Here is a 24,095-nt window from a genome sequence, read left to right on the forward strand (position 1 = left end):
CACCATATTGGGCTCTCGATCTTCTACCCTTAGTTCGCATTCAAAACAAGTACAAGTCGTTCAAACGACTTGTACCCACGTGGCCACCTGCACAATATCAGCCCAGCAGTCGTGTGAGTTGAACCGCATGTTGGATCGGGCACACCACCTGTTCTCAGTCACTCGTGTAGTCATTTGTCTCACGTTAACAACCATACAACAGACCAAGTTTAGTTGATAGTTGGGTAGAAAACTTGCATGCATGTATGAGCCTTTATTGTGTGGCTAATCTGTTGGACAAGAGGGTAAATTTCGACTAGTTCTACTTTAAAATATCACAGAGATTCAAAAGTTGATGGTTTACCAGTTGTAACCTTGCAGAAATTCCATTTAAGTAGACTGGAAACTGAACAAACTTTATACATATTACCAACTTTATATCTAAGCCATTAAAACATCCTAAGCTATGCCACAATTTGGCATACAGGCACTGGAGCTATTCAAGGTGGCAGGGGACATTTGTCCAATCTTGTACTACATTTGCCTTGGTTTGCAAAATTTTGACCATACTCCTTGTGATTGTGCAGCATAGACATGCTCATTGAGTTCAGCTCCAAGTGCAGCAGACCACATGTTATTGGGAAGAGGTGGCACAAGGGTACAGAAGGTATTTTGGCAAGGCAGCAGGAAGTTCATACGAGTGCTGGGTAAGACATGCAGGATCACAGGATTTATATAGGATTGCAAGTTCAGATTGCTCCTCCCATACTTCCTAACAGGCCAATATCGTGCCAGTGCTTGATATGACTTTTCTTATCTACTTTACAACTACTGTACTTTACTATTTTGTGGATAAGATGAGAAAACATTTACTGCTATTAAAAAAAACAACCTCAATAGAAACCTTTATTCAGTCAGATTGGCAATACAACTCACGATAAATGCTTTCCGCATAATGGACTTTATTTTACAATAAGACCATGAGTTAAAGCGCCATCTTTCAGATATTTTTTTTTTTTTGCCGAGGAGCGCCACCTACTGGCTCAAAGTGGAAAATAGGATAAATTAATTTGCAAAATGTCATTATAACCCAATTAAATATTGTTTTAAAATAGGTTTTGCTAATGCATATAGTACAAAGTAAAACAAATATTTGAAACATCTATATAGATATCTTTATTATTTTCCCTATCCTCACGATCCACCATTATGCATGGAAAGTTAATTCAAACCTGTAAAAAAATAGATACTTACCTAAGTAGTGGGAAGCCGCTGGATGGACTTGAGGCTCCCCATGTCCTCCTTGACCCCACCACTGCTGCTCAGGTCCCTCTTGTTTGCAGCCACACTCCTTTACATAGGAAACAGAACTGCAGCCACGAGAGCAAATCTGACAAGCTCTTGTTGGCTATATTCAGAAGAACTCTGTGCAGGAACTGTGGGCACCAGGAGGATCAGGGAAGCCTCTGGGTTATCTGAAGGCTATCTTCTTTCTTGGAGGAAAGGGGGTGTCAGCTACTGATTGGAATGAAGTTTATTCCTTGGTTAAAGTTCAACTTTAAAGGGAACTAAGCACCCTTTCTTTCCATTTGTAATGGCTATAGGAGCTGCCATATTCCCCCCTCCCCTTTTCACTGTCCTTATTTACAGACATCAAAGATGCTATCTTAACACATTCCCTCTGGTTGACTTCTTTGAAGCAGTTGTCCTAATTACCCACCCCTCTTTGTTGAGGAAAAGGTATTGTTTACTTCTTGGTAATGAGTTCAATAAAACAATTATTTAAGTCATTAGATGCCTGAAATCTCTGCAGATGGGTCAGGCTGGCAAGCCTGCTGAAGTAGGCTAATAAAACCTCTACTAATCATCAAAGAGACTCTGAAGTCTCTTTTTTCCCTGTTTTGCTCATATCATTCTGTTAAGAGTTAATGCCTGAGTGAAATTGCCGCATCCCCATGGCAGATGAGTAATTTAATATAGAGAAAGCGACATGCAAAGTTCAATGACTTTGCAGGTCGCAGATCATGCTGCCCTGGAGAGACAGAGCTTTCAGCTGTAGCTCTGCCTCTCCGCAATCAATCTCCGTGGATCTTCGCCATCTCCCAGTCCCTCAGTGAAAGAAGACTGAGAGGGGTGGGGAGAGCCGTCGATCAGCAGAGATTGACTGCGGAGGAGGCAGAGCTACAGCCTAAAGCTCTGCCTCTTCTAGGAAGTAAAGCCCTGCGAGCCCGGGAGCTTTGCAGGGCTAATCCTCAGCAATAAATCTGTCATCTGCTGCGGGGATGTGGCGATTTCACTTAGGCATTAACTCTTAACAGCACTATATGAGAAAATCAGGGGAGAAAAGAGACTTTAGTCCCTTTAAATGTAAAAATAAATGGTAAAATGGAAGTTTTTTTTAATAGCAAGACATATTTTTGTCATGCATTTTTAATGTGCTATTGAGGTGCTAAAAATGGTGCTCGGTACACTTTAAGTGAATATTTGCAATTAGTTGGACTATTGTGTGTGGAAATCCATCCGCACCCCTTCCCTCCTGCTGCATCACACGGCCTAGACGCCAATACAGAATATAAAGGTATATTTACATTTCTCACTCTACCCAAAGTTAACATAACATGTTTTGTTTGGATTTCTCTTGTAATAAAATGGATCTTGCCACAAATTGCTCATGCATATTAATGATCAGGAATATCTTCAGGTATCCTTTAAGATACAAGACACTGAGTAACTTGCTTTTTCTTTATACAACAGCCTGTGCCAGCAACAGCTGCCAGCCTCTGGGGTGCCTGTCACACATCAGCGCTTCCAACAGATGCAACAGATGTTCCAGGCTTACGTCCAGAGCAGGACCTTGCAGAACTGGAAGTTTTGGATTGTATCTTTAAATGTATGGCGAGCTGTGGGCCTCAGCTGTAATGGCCAAAGTGCACTTAAGGTTTAAAGTGAACCCGAGGTAAAAATAAACTGATGGTGCACAATGTACTGACTGACATGGTGCACAGTATACTGACTGACATGATGCACAGTGTACTGACTGACATGGTTCTCCAATGTACTGACTGACATGGTGCACAGTACACTGACTGACATGGTGCACAGTGTACTGACTGACATGGTTCTCCAGTGTACTGACTGACATGGTGCACAGTATACTGACTGACATGATGCACAGTGTACTGACTGACATGGTTCTCTAGTGTACTGACTGACATGGTTCTCCAGTGTACTGACTGACATGGTGCACAGTATACTGACTGACATGGTTCTCCAGTGTACTGACTGACATGGTTCTCCAGTGTACTGACTGACATGATGCACAGTGTACTGACTAACATGGTGCACAGCATACTGACTGACATGGTGCACAGTATACTGACTGACATGATGCACAGTGTACTGACTGACATGATGCACAGTGTACTGACTGACATGGTGCACAGTGTACTGACTGACATGATGCACAGTATACTGACTGACATGGTGCACAGTGTACTGACTGACATGGTTCTCCAGTGTACTGACTGACATGGTTCTCCAGTGTACTGACTGACATGATGCACAGTGTACTGACTAACATGGTGCACAGCATACTGACTGACATGGTGCACAGTATACTGACTGACATGATGCACAGTGTACTGACTGACATGATGCACAGTGTACTGACTGACATGATGCACAGTGTACTGACTGACATGATGCACAGTATACTGACTGACATGGTGCACAGTGTACTGACTGACATGGTGCACAGTGTACTGACTGACATGGTGCACAGTGTACTGACTGACATGGTGCACAGTGTACTGACTGACATGGTGCACAGTGTACTGACTGACATGGTGCACAGTGTACTGACTGACATGGTTCTCTATTGTACTGACTGACATGGTTCTCTATTGTACTGACTGACATGGTTCTCTATTGTACTGACTGACATGGTTCTCTATTGTACTGACTGACATGGTTCTCCAGTGTACTGACTGACATGCTGCACAGTATACTGGCTGACATGTTCCACAGTATACTGACTGAAATGTTCCACAGTATACTGATTGACATGCTGCACAGTGTACTGACTAATATGGTGCACAGTATACTGACTGACATGCTGCACAGTGTACTGACTGATATGGTGCACAGTATACTGACTGACATGCTGCACAGTGTACTGACTGATCTAGTGCACAGTATACTGACTGACATGCTGCACAGTGTACTGACTGATATGGTGCACAGTATACTGACTGACATGCTGCACAGTGTACTGACTGATCTAGTGCACAGTATACTGACTGACATGCTGCACAGTGTACTGACTGATATGGTGCACAGTATACTGACTGACATGCTGCACAGTGTACTGACTGATCTAGTGCACAGTATACTGACTGACATGCTGCACAGTGTACTGACTGATATGGTGCACAGTGTACTGATTGACATGCTGCATAGTGTACTGACTTATATGGTGCACCGTGTACTGACTGACATGGTGCACAGTGTACTGACTGACATGGTGCACAGTGTACTGACTGACATGGTGCACAGTGTACTGACTGACATGGTGCACAGTGTACTGACTGACATGGTGCACAGTGTACTGACTGACATGGTGCACAGTGTACTGACTGACATGGTGCACAGTGTACTGACTGACATGGTGCACAGTGTACTGACTGACATGGTGCACAGTGTACTGACTGACATGGTGCACAGTGTACTGACTGACATGGTGCGCAGTGTACTGACTGACATGGTGCGCAGTGTACTGACTGACATGGTGCGCAGTGTACTGACTGACATGGTGCACAGTGTACTGACTGACATGGTGCACAGTGTACTGACTGACATGGTGCCCAGCGTACTGACTGACATGGTGCCCAGCGTACTGACTGACATGCTGCACAATATACTGACTGACATGGTGCACGATGTACTGACTGACGTGGTACACAGTACACTGACTGACATGGTGCTCAGTGTAATGACTGACATGCTACACAGTGTACTGACTGACATGGTTCTCTAGTGTACTGACTGACATAGTGCACAGTACACTGACTGACATGGTGCACAATGTACTGACTGACATGGTGCACAGCGTACTGACTGACATTATGCGTCTAATGCTGCTGCGCTTGTACTCCTTACAAACACATCCAATAATGTCACATGTAGGGGGAGAAGAAAAAAAAACAAAACATAGGGTGTAACGTATGCTCAGTTCACCCTTGGTGCCAAACACACACGCTTCCAGAAATAGTGAATAAGCCCCCAGCCAGCCCCTGATGAGTCACGCCCTGTGATGAAACACGTAGGGCGGAGCCTGGACGTACGCATGCACGCATACTTGGGAAGGAGCGAGGATAGCAGCTACACCCGGCCGGCGGACGCGCTAATGATCCGGTGCAGTTTATGACTGATATGCTCATGTCCAAGTGTTTACATTGTAAGCAGAATTGTTAGCAGGGCTTTACTGTCTTAAATAAACGGAATTACGCTATGGTTTACTTTTATATTGGCTCTAGGATGTTTATTGCATAGGCAATGGCTGCCAAAGGCTGTGCTTGTTTAAAAGAATACTGAGGGTAAGCGGCCACTGTATAGGAAGTGGTGGTGGTTATGCCGGCTGGGGGCTTATTCACTATTTCTGGAAGCGTGTGTGTTTGGCACCAAGGGTGAACTGAGCATACGTTACACCCTATGTTTTGGTTTTTTTCTTCTCCCCCTACATGTGACATTATTGGATGTGTTTGTGAGGAGTACAAGCGCAGCAGCATTGGACGCATAAAGTTTGGATTGCCTGTACAGAGGACACTGCTTGCAGCTCGGACAATTACCAAGTACTCTTATCACGTTGAGCGCAGCGATACTACTGCATTCAGTACTGACTGACATGCTGCACCATGTACTGACTGACATGGTGCCCAGCATACTGACTGACATGACATGGTGCACAGCGTACTGATTGACATGGTGCACAGTGTACTGACTGACATGCTGCACAGAGTACTGACTGACATGGTGCACAGTGTACTGACTGACATGTGACATGGTGCACAGTATACTGACTGACATGATGCACGGTGTACTGACTGACATGGTGCACAGTATACTCACTGACAAGATGCACAGTGTACTGACTGACATGGTGCACAGCGTACTGACTGACATGGTGCACAGCGTACTGACTGACATGGTGCACAGCGTACTGACTGACATGGTGCACAGCGTACTGACTGACATGGTGCACAGCGTACTGACTGACATGGTGCACAGCGTACTGACTGACATGGTGCACAGCGTACTGACTGACATGGTGCACAGCGTACTGACTGACATGGTGCACAGCGTACTGACTGACATGGTGCACAGCGTACTGACTGACATGGTGCACAGCGTACTGACTGACATGGTGCCCAGCGTACTGACTGGCATGCTGCACAATATACTGACTGACATGTTGCACAGTACACTGACTGACATGGTTCTCTAGTGTACTGACTCACATGGTGCACAGCGTACTGACTGACATGGTGCGCAGCGTACTGACTGACATGGTGCGCAGCGTACTGACTGACATGGTGCGCAGCGTACTGACTGACATGGTGCGCAGCGTACTGACTGACATGGTGCGCAGCGTACTGACTGACATGGTGCGCAGCGTACTGACTGACATGGTGCGCAGCGTACTGACTGACATGGTGCGCAGCGTACTGACTGACATGGTGCGCAGCGTACTGACTGACATGGTGCGCAGCGTACTGACTGACATGGTGCGCAGCGTACTGACTGACATGGTGCGCAGCGTACTGACTGACATGGTGCGCAGCGTACTGACTGACATGGTGCGCAGCGTACTGACTGACATGGTGCGCAGCGTACTGACTGACATGGTGCGCAGCGTACTGACTGACATGGTGCGCAGCGTACTGACTGACATGGTGCGCAGCGTACTGACTGACATGGTGCACAGCGTACTGACTGACATGGTGCACAGCGTACTGACTGACATGGTGCACAGTGTACTGACTGACATGGTTCTCTAGTGTACTGACTGGCATGGTGCACAGCGTACTGACTGGCATGGTGCACAGCGTACTGACTGGCATGGTGCACAGCGTACTGACTGACAGTTTCTGGAATGTGTCTGCAACACCTCAACCAAATAACCGTGTGTGCTACTGCTCAAAACAAGAGCAATTATATGGTAGAAAGAGAAAGCCCAGCAGCAAATTTTGAAAAAAATATAACAAAAATCTTTATTCAACATTAGGTATAATAATAATCACAATATTGATGATTCAATAAAGAATAAAACGATTTAAAAAATAACTAATAAATGTTCCAACATGATCCCTGCTGCATATGAAACAATCACTCTAAATGCAATATATTGTATAATGACACAATGCTGCTGTCAGATATAACACACCACAGTAGGCTTAATATTGAACCCAACAGGGGGATAACCTCCGTAGTGACGTCTGTGCGCGCTGAGGCAGCGCGGCCAGTCAGCAGAGAGGAGGGGCGGCGCTTCCTGCAACTGGACCAATGAGGGGAGAAGGCTGAACACAGGCGTGTATTTATACACGGCCTGAACATAGTGCGGCGTGTTTTTATATAGCCGCCATGTAAGCCACAGTATCCGTGAACAAGCACCAGTGAGGTGTGAAACAATTGTTGGATCATCCGTGGGCTAACTGTGTGTGGGTCATCAGACTGGTGAAGTATCGCATTTCCTTTATGTGAACTGTACTGCTTTCTACATATTTTTTTTATCACAAGTGGATTAAATGGTTACCACATCATCGGTGCCCATGTGTTGTTTTGCTAAAGTGGAAGATTGTTGATCTTGTTTTCTTGCACATGGCAATGGCATCTGACACTTTGCGTGTCAGAAATCTATCAGGGGTGGAACTTTCACAATCATGCATTGAGGTCTTGCAGAAGGGCTTGAACTTTGTGGTCACTGGTTCATTTGATTTCACAAGATTCGAGATTGATCTCTATAAAAGCATATGCAAGATGAACATCTATAGGCTTTATGGAGCAGGAGGTGAAACCCCAGTGAGGGAGGGAATTTGGAATCTTGGCTTTCAACCAAATTGGTCTTTTGGCGACTGTGTTGCTCTTAATGACCTACAAACCCTCTTGCGGAAAGTCATACAGAAGATACAACCAAACTGGGGAATGTATTGAACTATCATGCCTGTAAATCTGTTGCCCATTTCCCTCCAATGGCAGGTTCAGGTTTGGATACCTTCCAAAAACAAGTCCTGCAGGATATTAAAGCAATTATTTATCTGGAAGATAAACAAAACTTATCTGCTTCTGAATGGAAAGCAGTGAAATGGTTGAGATCTCACCCGATCTCACAATTAAAAAAAGAGGACAAGGGGGGGTAACATTGCTGTGATGAGAATGGACAGCTATGTAAGGGAGGCCTTGAGGCAGCTTGAGGATAGTTCTACCTATGTCAAATTGAAGGCTGACCCCACTTTTCAGTACCAACAAAAGTTGAGAAACCTTTTGAGATCTGGGGTACAACAAGGCTTTCTTGACCCTAAGTTGGGAAATGATTTGTTCCCCCAGTTCCCAAAAAGACCTGTCATCTACTTTTTGCCTAAGGTCCATAAGTCCATGGTGGACCCCCCGGGCCGACCCATTGTCTCAGGAAGGGGATCCGTAACGGAGCCCCTCTCAAAGTACCTGGACCAAGCCCTCCGACCTCTACTCGACCACATTCCCTCCTATCTGAAGGACACAACATATGTCCTCCAGATTGTGGAACAAATGGTTTGGCATGAAGGTGACAGCCTCGCCTCCATTGATGTGGTTAACCTATACAAAAGGATACCACAAAAAATGGGGGTGGAGGCAGCACTTCAGATGCTTAATGCGACGAAACGCGTCGATCGGTTTGAAAGCAAATTTTTAGGAAGGTGTCTTGAATTCGTACTGGATCATAATGCATTCAGATTTGGAGGGGAGTGGTTTAAACAGATAGCCGGGATGGCAATGGGGACGTAGGTAGCCCCAACTTTTGCTAACATTTTTCTTGCAAAATGGGAGGCAGTGTACATCTATGGGGAACGAAACCCCTATAGATGTGATTTGAGGGCATGGTCCAGGTACGTGGACGATGTGTTGGTAATTTAGAGGTCCACCAGGGACCGCTTTAACTCCTTTTTGGAGTATCTGCACCAAAATGAGATGAATATGAAATTCACAGGCGAATGGGGCGATCAACAGGTCACTTTTCTTGACCAAGAAGGTTCGGGGGGGGACGATATTCACCAAAGCACATAGGAAGAGCACAGCTACAAACTCGGTCCTGCATTGTTCCAGCTATCATCCAAACCATGTCAAGACCTCTGTCCCATATAGTCAATTTTTGAGATTAAAAAGGAACAATTCCAAAAATGATGACTTTGAGACTCAGGCAAGTGAGATGTACGATCGTTTCCTAGAGAGAGGGTACGATGCTTTTGAATTAGAACAGGCTTTGGAAAAGGTACGGGACATCAGCAGATTGGGACCCTAAAGAGTAGTCAGAGACAGCGTGATGACACATTTGCATTTGTGTTTGACTTTTCCCCAATGTCAGGTAAAATTCATGAGAGCATTCTGAGGAATTGGCACTTACTAGAACAGGATGAAAGATTAGGTCCCAAGGTACTACAGCCCCCAATTATGTCCTTCCGACAGGGTAATTGTAACGATTGTGGAATCGTATTCGCGGTCAGCGCACCAGACGTGCGCTGACGCGGCGGATTTCCTCCACAAGCGTATATTTGAGGACACCCAGGCTAGGTGCTATGCACCCGCAGAGGGCAATTCCCTCCGGCAGATGGCGCTGTGGAGTGCAGGCGAACACAGTCGCTGCACAGCCACAGATGCCAGACGGGAATTGTACAGATCCAGGACAAGGTACGATCAGGCAGGGCTGGATAGCCCACAAGAAACGGAGCAAAGGTACAGAACCAATGTGTATCCACCAAACTAGTCGCCACCCAGCGACGGTGAACACACAACGGCGGAAACGAAGTGGGAATGCAATCGCAAGAATGGCGATTGCCGACAGAGACACAAGACTGAGCAAAACCGGGCACGAGGGTAGCAAAGGCACAGCAAATACAATGAGGAGATACGGAAAATAACAAACGCTAGCTAACCGCGAACACCGCACTCATTCGCAACAGTGCACGCGGTTATGCGCGGTCTCCACGTGATAAGCACAATAGAGACAAGCACGCCTACCTAACCATTAACAGACAAACATGAAACAGAGGACGCGAGCGCTTGCTTAACTGTTACCTCACCGAGCCTCCAGCAAGCGTAGCAGACAAGACAGACACACGAAAACAGGGACAAGCGAGAGATAGGATCCACAGCACTAGCGAAAAGTGGCTAGCGCGATCCAGGTACAGAGTAGCAGAACAGAAGGATCCACAGCACTAGCGGAAAGTGGCTAGCGCGATCCCAGGAGACAGAACAGAAGGATCCACAGCGCTAGCGCGATCCAAAGAGACAGATCAGAAGAGATAGCTGGTAGCAACCGCTGCACCAGCTATACTCCAAGAACAGAGATCAGAACCATTTCCTGTCGACCACCGTTGGGACAGGACAATAGCAAAAGAACAAACAAACAGATAATACAACCTGACTGGGCTAGAAGGGGAGCCTAAAGCAACCCCCAGGAATTAACTATACTAGATAGCAACGGCTGACACTCCAGCAGTGTCCTTCAGGAACAGACCATGGAAGGGAAATGACCAGCAAAGCCTTCTGGGAAACATAAAGCTCTTATAGTGCCAGTCATCAAAGAAGGCAGGTAGGGGATTTGCATAACGAATGTATGCAAATTCCCCAGCAAGAGAACAGACCAGAACTTGCAATGGAAAGACAGGTCTCTGTTCCAGAGTCCTGCAGCATGCAAACCTAAACAATGGTCAAAAGGCTGCCTGCCTGTGCAGGCAGCTGAGCGGATTCTCACAGTAATACCCTGGGCTCCATGCTAACACAAAGTGAATTTGTGAGGCAACAGTCTCATACAGGGGTGAGCCTGGGGTGCCTGGCACCTGGGTGCAAGATTTTCGCTGGCGCCTATGGGAGAGGTTAAATTAACCACGCCCAACCACATAACCACACCCATGTCCTGCCTAATCACACTCACACTTTCCACCTCTTTACGCATGCATGTGATACCCCATTCCTACCCCTCTTCCATGGGCTTGCTCCTGGCTGGCTTTGGCTGCCTGCGAGCCTGCTAGTCTCTGGACTGACCCAGGCTGAGATGCTCTGCTAGTGCGAAGCAGTCACACACTGCGTATTTATGGCTGCATGCGGCCACCCTACTCTTGCTCGCTGTCGTTGGCTCCTCCCCCAGCCAAGCCCAAGCGTGAGGTGGGCTGCCTGTATCTTTCCCGTTGTGCCGCGCAGCCTGCCAGTGTTGCCAACCTTTCACGTTATTTTTTACAGACAAATACCTAAAAATTTACTGACAAAAGATTTTTACTGACAAAATTTCCCCACTAAATGCACATAAGAGACAGCGTTTCACCAGTAAATGCATATAATGACAGCTTTTCACCAGTAAATGCACATAACAAGAGACAGCTTTTCACCAGTAAATGCACATAACAAGAGACAGCTTTTCACCAGTAAATGCACTTAACAAGAGACAGCTTTTCACCAGTAAATGCACTTAACAAGAGACGCTTTTCACCAGTAAATGCACATAATGACAAACAGCCAGTGTGCCTAGTATGTGGAGCCAGGGGGTATATGTGCCCAGTATATGGAGCCAGGGGGTATATGTGCCCAGTATATGGAGCCAGGGGTATATGTGCCCAGTATATGGAGCCAGGGGGTATATGTGCCCAGTATATGGAGCCAGGGGTATATGTGCCCAGTATATGGAGCCAGGGGGTATATGTGCCCAGTATATGGAGCCAGGGGTATAGAGACCCCGTTTAGTGAGTGAGTGAGTGGGACCCCCCCTAGCTAGCCGGCTCCCCCCTCACCTTGCAGCAGCGTCAGACCTCGATCAGCGGGCGACCCGACCAGTAAGAGGGCGCCGGACGCACCCGCTTTATATGCGGAAGTGATGTCACTTCCACATACCATTGCGGCAGGCTAGGTCCTAGCGCCTGCACTACTGGTCGCCGCTTGATCGGCGGCTAGAGGGAGGGAGAGAGCGGCGGCCACAGAGGGAGAGCAACGGCCGGGCGGCGCCTCTCAGAGACGGGTGCCTGGGTGCCTTGCACCCGCCCAGGCTCGGCCCTGGTCTCATACATGGCTTGATGGTCGCAGACCTAGTGCAAATTTTCAATGTGGGCATTGTCCCACATGCAGTCATGTGCTAAAAACCAACAATATAAGGTTGGGATCAGTCCATTTCCAAATTAAGAGTTTCATCACATGTAGGACCGAGTTTGTAGTCTATGCTCTCCTGTGTCTTTGTGCGTATTTTTACATAGGGTAAACCACACGTCCAATGAGGGAACGTTTGGTGGAACATGTAAGAGCAATCAGTAAGGGTGAGGGAGGTGTTCCCAAATTGGTTCAGCACTTTTTGGACAACCACCACGGCGATCCATCCCACCTGAGAATAGTGGGTTTGATCGCCGTGGGAGTCCCCAGGAGGGGAGGTGATCGGGACAAAATTTTGTCTCAAAGGGAATCCTATTGAATCTTGAGAACTGAAGCTACAGCTTGGGTTCAATGATAGGAATGAGTTATGTGTATTCTTGGAGAAATAGGTGTGTGGGAATTGGCTTGTGGGTGGGGGTGGGTAGGGGTAACCCTTAAAGTCACTGTAAATTTGTAGGTTTGATCTTTTTTTTTCATTGCCCTTGCTTTTATATTCCAACTTTAGTACTTAAGTATTTATATGCAATTTAGATGCTACCCCTTTAATTCCCTTGAGTATGTTGTGTTTGGCCTGTCAACCCTTGTTCCAGGTCAGGGAGGAGTTCTAGCCCCTATGGATGACGTGCACTATTGTATCCTGCTGCAAATTTCGTGGGGGATTGCGTGGCACACACCAATCGGGCAGTTTCTGCCCGTTACCTTGGTAAGGTCTCTTCGCTTTAGGGCTTGTTGGTTCCAGTCGCTCTCCGTGGTGACGTCAGTGCGCGCTGAGGCAGCGCAGCCCGTCAGCAGAGAGGAAGGGCGGCACTTCCTGCAACTGGACCAATGAGGGGAGAAGGCTGAACAGAGGCGTGTACTTATACACTGCTTGAACATACTGTGGCGTGTTTTCACATAGCCGCCATGTAAGCCACAGCATCCGTGAACAAGCACCAGTGAGGTGTGAAACAATTGTTGGATCATCCGTGAGCTAACTGTGTGTGGGTCATCAGACTGGTGAAGTATCGCATTTCCTTCATGTGAACTGTATTGCTGTCTACATACAGTGAGTTGCAAAAGTATTCGGCCCCCTTGAAGTTTTCCACATTTTGTCACATTACTGCCACAAACATGCATCAATTTTATTGGAATTTCACATGAAAGACCAATACAAAGTGGTGTACATGTGAGAAGTGGAACGAAAATCATACATGATTCCAAACATTTTTTACAAATACATAACTGCAAAGTGGAGTGTGTGTAATTATTCAGCCCCCTGAGTCAATACTTTGTAGAACCACCTTTTGCTGCAATTACAGCTGCCAGTCTTTTAGGGTATGTCTCTACCAGCTTTGCACATCTAGAGACTGAAATCCTTGCCCATTCTTCTTTGCAAAACAGCTCCAGCTCAGTCAGATTAGATTGACAGCGTTTGTGAACAGCAGTTTTCAGATCTTGTCACAGATTCTCAATTGGATTTAGATCTGGACTTTGACTGGGCCATTCTAACACATAGATATGTTTTGTTTTAAACCATTCCATTGTTGCCCTGGCTTTATGTTTAGGGTCATTGGCCTCAATTCACTAAGCTTAACTCCTGTCTTTAATAACTCTTCTGAGCTGTTTTACAGTTATCACAATTATATCACCATGGCGATAACTGTAAAACAGCTCAGAAGAGTTATTAACCACTTTGTCCTTCAATACAGTATATCTACGTCAGCTGTGGCTCTCTCCAAGCCACAGCGACGTAGATATACTGACCTGCTTGCAGCCCTGTTGTGCAGGAACAGGTGCGCTTCAGAGTGCACCTCCCGGCACTAACAGCTGCAATACTAATTGGTGTAAGGGAAAATGTTCCCTTGTAGCCAATTAGTAACCCCCCCGCGGATGAACGATCCCCGCTGTAGCAAACAGCGTGATCATTCATCTCTCCCCTCCGTGGTCGGATCTGCTAAAAGAAAAGGATCAGAAAGCAGCCCGACTCACCTTTTCCTGTTCCAGCGACCAGCCTGCAGCCCAAGCCTCCGATCGCCGCTCTGCACGCAGCCCTGTGATGCCGGTTACCGGGTCCCGGCTTGATGACGTCATCAAGCCGGGACCCGGTAACCGGCATCACAGGGCTGCGTGCAGAGCGGCGATCGGAGGCTTGGGCTGCAGGCTGGTCGCTGGAACGAGATAAGGTGAGTCAGGCTGCTTTCTAATCCTTTTTTTTAACAGATCTGGCCACCGAGGGGTTGCCTAGGTGGGGGGTGGGGGATCTGGCTGGCTCCTATGGGGGTGCGTGGACCCCTGGTGGGGGGTGAGGGGTAAAATGTGCAGCTGGGGGGGGGGGGACAATAAAATAAGAGGGGGTACAATTTTAATTTGTGTATAATTTTATACTGGGGGCAGATCTGGCTATAATGGTGGGGGGCCCTAATCCAGGGTGCACCCGCTAATCCTGAGGGCGCATCTGGCTATAATGGGGGACCACTATTCCTGGGGACACATATGGACACATGAGGGGCAGCAATCCTGGGGATACATCTATCTATCTATTCTATACCTAGATCATTTAGGTGTCGTGAGTAGGGATAAAGTTATGGCTGATTAAAAAGGGACACCGCTAAAGCGTCAAAACTGCTCTGGTCAATAAGGGGAAAACAAGGTCTGGATGCGAAGTGGTTAAACACAGGAGTTAAGCTTAGTGAATTGAGGCCAATGTCCTGCTGGAAGGTGAACCTCCGCCCCAGTCTCAAGTCCTTTGCAGACTCCAAGAGGTTTTCTTCCAAGATTGCCCTGTATTTGGCTCCATCCATCTTCCCATCAACTCTGACCAGCTTCCCTGTCCCTGCTGAAGAGATGCACCCCCGAGCATGATGCTGCCACCACCATATTTGACAGTGGGGATGGTGTGTTCAGAGTGATGTTCAGTGTTAGTTTTCCGCCACACATAGCCTTTTGCATTTTGGCCAAAAAGTTCAATTTTGGTCTCATCTGACCAGAGCACCTTCTTCCACATGGTTGCTGTGTCCCCCACATGGCTTGTGGCAAACTGCAAATGGGACTTGTTATGCTTTCTGTTAACAATGCCTTTTTTCTTGCCACTCTTCCATAAAGGCCAACTTTGTACAGTGCATGACTAATAGTTGTCCTATGGACAGAGTCTCCCACCTGAGCTGTAGATCTCTGCAGCTCATCCAGAGTCACCATGGGCCTCTTGACTGCATTTCTGATCAGCGCTCTGTTCGGCCTGTGAGTTTAGGTGGATGGCCTTGTCTTGGTAGGTTTACAGTTGTGCAATACTCCTTCCATTTCTGAATGATCGCTTGAACAGTGCTCCGTGGGATGTTCAAGGCTTTGGAAATCTTTTTGTAGCCTAAGCCTGCTTTAAATTTCTCAATAACTTGATCCCTGACCTGTCTTGTGTGTTCTTTGGACTTCACAGTGTTTTTGCTCCCAATATTCTCTTAGACAACCTCTGAGGCCCTCACAGAGCAGCTGTATTTGTACTGACATTAGATTACACACAGGCGCACTCTATTTAGTCATTAGCACTCACCAGGCAATGTCTATAGGCAACTGACTGCATTTAGACCAAAGGGGGCCGAATAATTATGCACACACCACTTTGCAGTTATTTATTTGTAAAAAATGTTTGGAATCATGTATGATTTTCGTTCCACTTCTTATGTATACACCACTTTGTGTTGGTCTTTCATGTGTAATTCCAATAAAATTGATTCATGTTTGTGGCAGTAATATGACAAAATGTGGAAAACTTCAAGGGGGCTGAATACTTTTGCAACCCACTGTATCTTTTATGACAAGTGGATTAAATGGCCACATCATCGGTGCTCATGTGTTGTTTTGCTGAAGTGGAAGATTGCTGATCTTTTTTTCTTGCACATGGAGGCACGAATTTCTGGTGGCGGGGATTACTGTTACCCGTTGAGAGGTGTTTCCACAGTAGGCTCAATATTGAGCCCAACAGGGGGAGAACCCGGGTTCAGTATACAACCTAGTGTGATGCAAGACCAATAAAACAACACCTGTGCTGACTGACATGATGCACAGCATACTGACTGACATGGTGCACAATATACTGACTGACAGTGATCACAATCATTTCTGACTTACAGACCATATCTATGATATTAGGACATTCATTGGTGGTTTATTGAAAATAAACTTATAAAAATGAAAATATTTGTAAGTACTTTTCCCTTAACATAGCAATAGTTCAGCCTCCTTATCCGTCCTTTGTTCAACTCATTTAATCGTATGGTGTCCACAACAAGTATGACAGATCTTAGAGAAACCTCTCTGGAATGGCTGGACCAGCATTGCTCCCTACCTGCACTGAGACCAAGTGAGTATATGGTGAAGAATGGGTTACCAAAGCATGTATGTTGGTGCAGTGTTAGACCCCATTCACACTTTCGTTTTGGCATGCAAATGGATCGGATCAGGACCGGATCCAGGTCGGAACCGTACGGCTCCGATCCGGATCCGGTCCGTTTGCATCAGGAATGCATCAGGCTGCCATCCGGATCCATGTTGTAAAAATAGCGATAAAACTATTAAAATTGTTGGGGTCAGCAGAAGGTGCACCTGTAAAATCAGGTCCTCCGCTGTGTAGGCTCCACCTCCAACATACTGCCAAACAGCTCCAGCACGTTAGTCACTGCTGCTCCACTCCAGGAATGCTGGGCCCATGTGTCCCCATCCGAAATGGCCGCTAGAATACGCATAGGAAGTGGGGTAGAACGTCAGGTGTTTGTATCCAGTGTGTTCTGTGCTTTCCGTTCCCCATTGGTTTCCATTACCAGATGGTGCAGTCAGGATCCGGTCCGGGTGCGTTGGCCGGATGATCCGGACCCGAAAAATAGCGCATGTTGGAAAAGTGTCCGGATCCGATCCAGCTCCGTTCTGTACGGAACGTACGCATGTGAACGTCCGCATAGACTTTGCTTTGCTATGCGGAACGTACGTTCCGTTTGTACAGTATACGGTCCGGATCTGATCAGGCGAATCCGGACAGCGAACGCTAATGTGAACCAGGCCTTACTCTTGGACACAGACACACCATGATAAGTAGATGGGAGAGAACATCAGTACGTGTAATTTAATGCATTGAGAAGCAGTTTACAGTGCAACTACTGAAGTATTGAACATAAAAGTCAGTAAGGTACTGAATATGTGCAGCACATAGTAATACACATGTTAAGGCATGCACCATTTAACGCTTTCATTAACAATATATTAAAACAGCAATGCACGTTATGCAACATTTCACCCCCTGAAATAGTCATTGAAAACTGTTGCATGTGAAACTAGAACAAGTAAGGGAGTCCCCGATGCTGAAGTTCCTTCAAGTGGTGCAACACAGCCGACAGTTTGTACAGGGAGCAGTACAATTCAACACGTGGTCATGAATGAGATGACTGGACCATGTAGTACAAGAGAAGTCTGTGGCACTATATGCCACTGTATAAAATCTAAGCGTTTATTCAAATGGTCTAAAATGACTATCTGGCAGGGCCGTTGCTTGCAGACTGCATGTGTTCGGTGGCATATAAGAGACTCTCTGTGCCATCAGTTATTTTGATACAGTTATTTGCAAATCACAAGCAAATATTCCGACCACCTGTCTCTCTTTGATACACCCCACTTTGTATGTTCGATTAACGCGTATCTGGACAAACTTGGAATTTATTGTATCTAAAGCTGGCCAGGGCTGGCTACACCCCATCAAGTGTGTGTGTGGGGGGGGGGGGGGGGGGAGGGAATCAGCACAGACACCCTCCTGTGCTTTACTGTTACATCCAGGTATTATGATAATTTTAGACCATTTAAAAAAGCTTTTCGTTTATATACAGTGGCGTATAGTGCCACAAACTTTATCTTGTACTATAGGGTCTACTCACTTCATGACCAGGTGTTGAGCCCCTTGAAGTGATCTAGTGTATTGGACTGCATTTGCTGACTGTTATTGTTTTTGTTCTGAAATTCCCACAACAACATTTATTGAGTACACTTATCAGTTCATATCACTAGCTGACTCATGATCTAAGTTATGTTGCCACATTCTAGGCCCAATTTTTGGTGAAAAACGATTACCTACCAGTTTGATTTTTGGGCTGTGACTAGTGTAAATCCCTGCAAACACAGAGAGGAAACGCACAGTGGCGTAGCTAAGGAGCTGTGGGCCGCAATGCAAAGTTCTACATTGTGGCCCCCCAAGCACTCTATACATAACAATTGATACACGCACCAAAACCTGCCACTGGCAACTACAGTATTTGAGGTACAAGAAGGGAGTGGAGAACAGTTTCTTAAAGAGACTCCGTAACAAAAATTGCATCCTGTTTTTTTTATCATCCTACAAGTTCCAAAAGCTATTCTAATCTGTTCTGGCTTACTGCAGCACTTTCTACTATCACAGTCTCTGTAATAAATTAATGTATCTTTCCCCTGTCAGACTTGTCAGCCTGTGTCTGGAAGGCTGCCAAGTTCTTCAGTGTTGTGGTTCTGCTATGAACTCCCCCTCCCAGGCCCCTCTATGCACACTGCCTGTGTATTATTTAGATTAGGGCAGCTTCTCTCTGCTCTCTTATCTTTTACAAGCTGGATAAATCATCCTCTGAGCTGGCTGGGCTTTCACATACTGAAGAATTACAGACAAGGGCAAAGCTGTTTGCAGAAAGAAACGAGCAGCCTGAAACTTCAGTGCATGAGAACAGGGGGGAAAGAAACACACAAATTATCTCTCGAGATTCAAAAGGAAGGCTGTATACAGCCTGCTTGTGTATGGATGTATTTTCTATGTGTGGACATACTGTACATCAACCTACTTCCTGTTTTGGTGGCCATTTTGTTTGTTTATTAACCAACTTTTTAAAACTGTTTTTAACCACTTTTAATGCGGCGAGGAGCGGCGAAATTGTGACAGAGGGGAATAGGAGATGTCCCCTAACGCACTGGTAGGTTTACTTTTGTGCGATTTTAACAATACAGATTCTCTTTAATGATTCCCACTATCCAAAGTATCTATAGAAGTGATTATTATGAGCACAGGACCAATAAAGAGCTAATACTGCAGTTGAGGGAGGGCCCCTCTAGCCCAAGGGCCCCAATGCGGTTGCAACCTCTGCACCCCCATTGCTATGCCACTGGAAACACACATTCCATGCAGACAGTGCCCTGGACTGAAACCTGAGATTCTAGTGCTACAGGGGGAGAATGCTAATCACTTTGCTGACCATTTCTCCACTGTGCTGCCCATGCATGATATCTGGGGTTACACTTTGTATATTGCTGGCCTTTCATTTTCATAGTATTGTTAAAACAGCCATCATACATAAATCAGCTTAGTGGGTAAACCAGGATATCCAGGAAGCAGGAAAAACACAGACCAGGAGCCAATGGTGTGAACTGTTATGTAACACCTTATAAAAAGTTGCTCACACTTTTTGGGTTGCTCTCAGATGCAACCACTAATGTATCCTACAGGAGAATCCCGTTCCTGCTTGGTTGTGGTAACTGCCCCTCAGTGGTTGCTCTCTGGGATGTAGACTCCTTGATGGAGGGAGATTACCAGTAAACATACAACTCCAGTCCCCACTGGGAGAAAACTACAATTACAACCTTTCAATAAAGGTGTAAACAGTAACAACTGGTGGGAGGAGGCGTTATAAAAACGGATTAATAAGAATAGGTGGTTGGCTTACCTCTCCTGATGAAAAAGCCAATCGTATAGGAAGAAATTTTTGTTGCACAATAGTAGACAAGAAGGTGCTTTCCTGCTTCCGTCAATAAAGATTGTGCCTGGTGGCTGTGGGGACATGGAACAGGTGCCTCTCATAAAGCAGGAAAGCACCTGCGTAACGCATTGTCTACTATTGTGCAATCAAAATGTGTTATACTGCTATACAATTGGCTTTTTCAGGAGAGGTAATGAGAAAAAAAACACCTATCCTTTTTAATCCAAGTAGGAGGATGGTGCACAGGGACAGTAGACACGGCTCTCTGGAGTGCTCTAAGCCCTTGCAAGTTCCAACATACCTCAAGAAATAGAAGAGAGTGGCTGGGCACATCCAGTAAAAAATGCCACTTTACTAGAAATCGCTTATAAAGTTCCACAATACTACAGCAACAGACCGCTGGGAGAGAGAGCGGGACAAGCATGTAGGAAGTCGACAGCTGTTTCGCACTCTCACAAGGAGTGCTTCATCAGGACAAACGAGCCCCCCCCAAACATACCCTTTAAATAGTGTACTCGCTCATTAAGCATGAAAGATAAGGCAGGACGACATTGCAGCACGTCCAGAACCACCGTGCCGGCACTTCCAGGACACCGATGCGTTTCAAGAGCTGGAAACCGGAAGTTGTCACTGACCCGACCAGCCAATAGGCTGTCAGTATGCAGGCCAATCGGGCTCATAGCGCTAAAAGTGGCGGAGCTCACCACATCATCAAAACCTACCCACTGTCTTTTTGGGGGGCTCGTTTGTCCTGATGAAGAACTCCTTGTGAGAGTGCGAAACAGCTGTCGACTTCCTACATGCTTGTCCTGCTCTCTCTCCCAGCGGTCTGTTGCTGTAGTATTGTGGAACTTTTTAAGTGATTTCTAATAAAGTGGCATTTTTTACTGGATGTGCCCAGCCGCTCTGTTCTATTTTTTGTGGTATCCTTTTTAATCTTTTTTTTTTTTTTTTGCACATCCTCCCACCAGTTGATCAATTTCTTTGGTGTGAAAATTATGTGGAAAGGGACAAAGTACTGTTATGTCCCTTACGTAATGTGCTAAGCATAAATTTGAAAAAAATGCGAGCTAATTTAAGCGCAACGTTAAATATCAACAATGATAACAAAAACGGTAAATAACAATTTAATTGTGGTATTACATTATCGATAAATTTACCGATAATGTTGAACCTAACTATAACCTAATCCAGGGGTCCTCAAACATTTCACATACCCTCAAACTTCTGGGGGGCACACAGAGATCATACAGCAATTTTACCATACGTATGTTGATATGCATTAATATTATTGTTTTTATTTATAAAGCACCAACATCTTCCGTAGCATTGTACAAAGTACAACACAAAAATCGGGGAACATATATAGATGAGAATTTAAAGACACTGTACAGTCATGACATCCTGTAGTACAAGTACAAATACATACAGCTGATGTGTGGCTTGAGATATCACTAAAATTGTTAGGTGTTCATATGGTGAAGTTCAGCATGACCCGTGTTAACTAGGTAATGCCAGCATTGCTAGGGTAATGCACATTATAATACTTGCATATTATTATTGTAAATATTATTGATTTATAAAGCACCAACGTATTATGTGGCGCTGATAGCGTGCATTACTCAAACAGCCTACGTAACCCAGGTGATGTGGACTGCGCGACGCACTCTGCCTTGTCAGCGTAAGCGACAGAAAAAAATACTGTGCATTCTGTGCCCACGGCAACTTTACTGAACTTTTGTGAATATGGCCTATAAATTCTACAGTATTTCAACAATGCCTTTGAATGTGTCTCCACCAGGTAGAGTGTAACTGTTACTTGTGTAGAAAGAGGAAAAAGATCTGTAATACAGACTTTATTATTATTATTTATTTATATAGCGTCAATGTGAGGGATAGCAGACCCGCTGCCAGCAGGCATGAGACAGCGGGCTCCGCTTCCCGGACTCTCACCGCCGGCGTGTCGCCGAGCGGGGCTGTGCGGTCGGCGGAGTCCGTATGCTCGGCGGACTCCGCCGTGCAGTTGCCGTCTGTGGTGTCCCTGTCGCCGGCACTCACCCGTCGCATAACGCGCACGCAAGGAGGCAGGATCTTTATGCCTCGAGACGGGGAGTCAGCTGACCAGGCTAGTCAGCTGACTCCATCTCCACTGGAGATTGGCTGGGGCTCTGGGGCGGCGCAGGGCAGCTCATTTGCTACAAGTAGGACTTGCTAGTCAGTAGCAAGTTGTCTGCTGTCGTGAATGCACTTCTGTGTTAGCGCTCAGACCTTAGCTCAGTGCCCTGGTGTTGATACTAAGGATTTCGCACCTTAGTTAGGATTATATTTGATATTATATCTGTGTTTTGACTCCGGCTATCCTTGACTACTCTCTCTCTCTCCGCTATTGTACCTCTGCCTATCTGATCCTTGTTGCCGACCTCTGCCTGATTACCTGTGTTTCTTTTGCTGGGTGTCCAGAGGTTAGCAATATATCCGTATTATCGGTGATTCTGCAGATCGCCAATAATCGGGTATATATCTGCATTCTTGGCGATACTGCAGATCGCCAATAATCAGATTCTCTGTGTGTGCTGACACCGATCGTTACAGCCAGCATCTTTCATAGTACTGTACTTAGTACAAAACAGACAATAGTAGGGAGCATAAATACACAGCTAGTTCAACAGTACAATGAGGATATCCAGTAACACAAGTACAAAATATATACACAGTTTATGTATGGTTTCAAATATCAGCAATGCTGGTACATGTTAATTTAATAAAGTACAACAGAAATAGGAAACACTAAGGGAGAACCCTGCCATTGCAAGCATTGTAAGACATTAGGTGAGGAGGAGACAAAAGCAATTGGCCAGACCTTCAAGAGTTTACCTTTACATCGGTCAAAAGTGTCAGCCGAGTCCTACAGACTAGTGAACAGTGCCAAATCATATAGTTATATTGTCTTCAAAGATGTAATTGATTGCAGCAATGTTAACAGGTTGTGGACCCAATGATGCAAAGGAAATAATGTAAAAACCTACACTATTGAGTAAATCACAAAGCAATCCTTTAGGGGTGTTTTTGTATTTACACTATATAGTTCATGTAGAATGGTATTACATTTAGTACTCTTCTTGAATAACTACTGATACCTTTTTTGTATTATTTCAGCGGTATTAAGTGCTTTATGCCAGCTTAGCACCTCTACGTCCATTCTGACTGATCCATCACTGATACCAGAGCAGGCCGTGCAAGCAGTCACGAGAGGGGAGATTGGAGATACCTTCTACTAGAAAAGCCAGACATCATCCATCTGGACTTCCTATGGTGGCCTTAGTAAGGAGCTCTGGGACATCGCCAACATAATCTCAAGAGTCACAAAGTGCCTGCGCTCTGTAAATGCAATTGTGAGCTCTGTGAGCCAGTGTTTTATTTCCCTATTCTTGCTTTATATACCCAGTGTTAAAAATTGTTCTAGTTTTCCATGTCTGTATTTGATGATTGTCCATTCAGTTGTTGAGTTTTATGTTGTCTGTTCAACTCACTAAACTGTTGCCAGAGTATTATATACTGTAGATTACAGTCTTTTTTACAACAACATTCAACAAAGAAATAAACTTTGATCTGTGATTTACACACCTTTTGAGACTTCAGTTGTGTTGCTGTTATGACACACCAACACAAGTAATAAGGAATATACACAATTGATGGATTGCTGTAGGAGTTGTCATTTTAGCATGAATCCACAAAACAGGTGCACTTGAAGCCTCATACTTGGGAGTCACCATTAAGTTAGTCATCCAATAGTTTTCTTTTTGGCGTACTGAAGGTGATTGACAGTCAAAATTCTGTCTGTTTGGAAGATCTTGGAAGCCGTGGGGGTAGTATGGTGGTATAATTAAAATTAATGTAAAGCTTCCCATACATCTGGCGCCCGAAAGACAGATCTCTCTCTGATCGAAGAGAGATCCGCTGGCCACCATAAACCTCAGGCTGATTTCCAATTGTTTTCAGCATGAA

General features: G+C 45.6%; 2 long non-coding RNA genes across 4 annotated transcripts in view; one reads left to right on the forward strand and one right to left on the reverse strand.

The window, feature by feature from the left end:
- LOC137546971 (uncharacterized) overlaps positions 1-23,643 on the forward strand; it is a 43,550-nt gene extending 19,907 nt beyond the window's left edge. Inside the window, exons 4-6 of the long non-coding RNA XR_011026409.1 lie at positions 2,734-2,857; positions 16,567-16,696; positions 23,247-23,643. This is a non-coding gene — a long non-coding RNA (uncharacterized lncRNA). The remainder of the gene's footprint in view (positions 1-2,733; positions 2,858-16,566; positions 16,697-23,246) is intronic.
- LOC137546974 (uncharacterized) overlaps positions 1-24,095 on the reverse strand; it is a 429,594-nt gene that overhangs the window by 214,704 nt on the left and 190,795 nt on the right. The gene's annotated exons all lie outside the window — the stretch shown is intronic.

The sequence above is a fragment of the Hyperolius riggenbachi genome, chromosome 2 (assembly GCF_040937935.1).
Source record: "Hyperolius riggenbachi isolate aHypRig1 chromosome 2, aHypRig1.pri, whole genome shotgun sequence".
Taxonomy (NCBI): domain Eukaryota; kingdom Metazoa; phylum Chordata; class Amphibia; order Anura; family Hyperoliidae; genus Hyperolius; species Hyperolius riggenbachi.